This window comes from Engraulis encrasicolus, chromosome 2, assembly GCF_034702125.1.
Source record: "Engraulis encrasicolus isolate BLACKSEA-1 chromosome 2, IST_EnEncr_1.0, whole genome shotgun sequence".
Taxonomy (NCBI): Eukaryota; Metazoa; Chordata; class Actinopteri; order Clupeiformes; family Engraulidae; genus Engraulis; species Engraulis encrasicolus.
Window position 1 is genome coordinate 58,441,551 of NC_085858.1, and position 2,500 is coordinate 58,444,050.

Sequence of the window (2,500 nt, forward strand, 5' to 3'; positions counted from 1 at the left end):
TCTACTTGAACAAAAAATAAATGCTCAAGCTCTTAGTCATAACAGTTATGAATATGTAAAGATCATTTAAACAAATCATTTAATAACATGACAGCCATAGAAAGCCAAAAACTGCTGTAACAGGCTGGTTAATTACGGCAGTGTTTCCCAACCGGGGTACGTGTACCACTAGGGGTACGCGAGCACACTGCAGGGGGTACTAGGAAAGATGTTATTATTACAACAAATGCATGAAGCAGTCACATCAGGACAGAGAAAGCAATATAAAACATGAATTAGGGGGTACTCATGACACAACTAAGAGGCTTAGGGGGTCCGCGATACAAAAAAGGTTGGGAAACACTGAATTACGGTATTGTGCAGGTGAGGTCCATGAAAACTTACCAGTTCATAGCTTAAATCAAAATGATTAAAACATACATGTTTTGTGCAACCTATTTTTAGTAGGCTATGGCAATTCATTGATTTGCATATACAGAACATTGGGCCTACATTTCCATCCCTGCCCCATATGTCGCACCCTCAACCTGTTCTTGCTGGTGCCTTTTCACTTTTCTTTCATTGTCCTCAAGTTTTCTCTTTTTCTTTGCTTGGGGAGACAGGACGGCATTTGCTTTGGTTACCCTCAGCATGTCAGCTTCCCTGATGGTGTTTAGGGTGATGGTTGTGCTCTCCAGCCACAGGTTGGCCATCACATTAAGGATGGCTGACGCACCCTCATTGAATGAGGATATGGCCATGCTTACAGCCGCCTCCACTCTGTTTCTCCCCACAAACACTGTTTTTGGGCAGCGAGCCCATATAACTGAATTTAGACATTCATTGTTGTTTTGTGTGCCCCCATGCTGCATTTTTTTCAGGAGACTGTCCCCTGACATTCTGTGGTAAATGGGCAGAAGCGGCTTAGGCTTATGGACAAACCGAATGCTGCTAGCCTGCCTTTAGAAATAGGAACATTTTAATATACTTGTAACTTGTTATGTATTCTATATGACTTGTAATGGTCTTTATTTGCTAGATGCCAGTGTTTTGCAACAGCCTACATGATAAAACGAAATTGGGATACTTCTGTCTCATGGAAAAGCCTGTTCACATCACCGGGCCAGTAAATAGCCAAGGTCTATTTTTATTTTCTTATTTTGTTTGTTTGTTTGTTTTGTACAACCTCACATGGTAACATTGAGGGTATGAAGTCAGAGATATCATTGCATGTTCTCAGATGAAGTGCACACCAGATATAGGCCTATTATAATGCGCTTTTTTAGGGCGAAGGAACTGGAGAGACCCCTGACAGGCAGTCCTGATGCAACCAATTCTGCTGCTTTTAGGATTGTGTCTATGATTCTTTTGCCACTGAATTGAAAACAGATTTTTTTGTGCATGTTGTTACTGTTATGAATGTTTTTTGCATTCATGAAATTGTAGGCTATTGACAAATGATTTATTTTAGCCTAATCTAATAATATCTTTTGTTATATTTACTACTAGTTGTGTAACATAGCCTACTTAGGCCTACCTGTCATAATAATATGTAGGTCTACAGCCTACCTAATATAGTAGGCTATAGGCCTATTATTATTAGGCCTATTATCATCAAGTCTGTAATCATTCATCTTTCTGTAAGCTAGGATACCTGTAGCCTAACTCTTTTGTCATGTCGCTGGTACATTTTCAAATGAAGGGAAGGGATCCCCAAAACCTTGCTGATCTTATTCAGCGCAGCATAACCCATGCCCAAATCGTGTGCCAAAAGCGCTGTGCGCACTTTTACATCAAAGGCGACCACAGGTCGGCAGTTGTGTGGACGCATGTCGCCTGTAACCACCCTCTGCTTTACAACTGTTGCACTCAGAAGCAATCTACTGCAAAAGCCCTGGCTGTTTGGATGACTGTTTATTGACAGGTCCGATTCGGTATAGTTAGGACACAGATGATCATTATCATCTCATTTAGATGAGAGACGGACCTGCTGGGTCTCGCACTCCTCACAGTTTGCGAACAACTTACGACCGCACGTGCTGTTCCCTGGACGATTATGTGCCAATTCGGCCGGCTGATATATTATCACGGACCTTGCTAAACACAATTGTGTCTTTCTTTTTGTAAACTGTTTCGTACAGCAAATATATTTTAAAGTTCCCGCAGCAAGCTAAGACGGAAATGTCAAAAAGACAACACGTGAGGCATTGGGCGAATCACGTTAGCAGAGAAGCATCGCCAGCCAATGAATCTACTTTAGTCATATAAACCCCCCTTCAGAGAGTCAGGATTGGTTGCTGAAAAGAAAGGAAATGCCCATATTTGGATAACACATCCTTCTGATCGAAACTCAGTGCTTTAAAACCATACCAGACATGACAGATGTGCAAAAAGACGAGACGCGGAACGCGGTCAAAGGCAGAATTCTTGGTAAATTTAGGCGAAAATGGATACCGCGGTTGAACAAAATGTGCTGAAACAGACACTTAAATGTGTAATTTTAACGTTTTCTATATGGTAA

General features: G+C 41.4%; 1 protein-coding gene across 1 annotated transcript in view; it reads right to left on the reverse strand.

The window, feature by feature from the left end:
• zgc:174164 (uncharacterized protein LOC570656 homolog) overlaps nucleotides 1-2,500 on the reverse strand; it is a 68,095-nt gene that overhangs the window by 25,616 nt on the left and 39,979 nt on the right. The window lies entirely within an intron of this gene.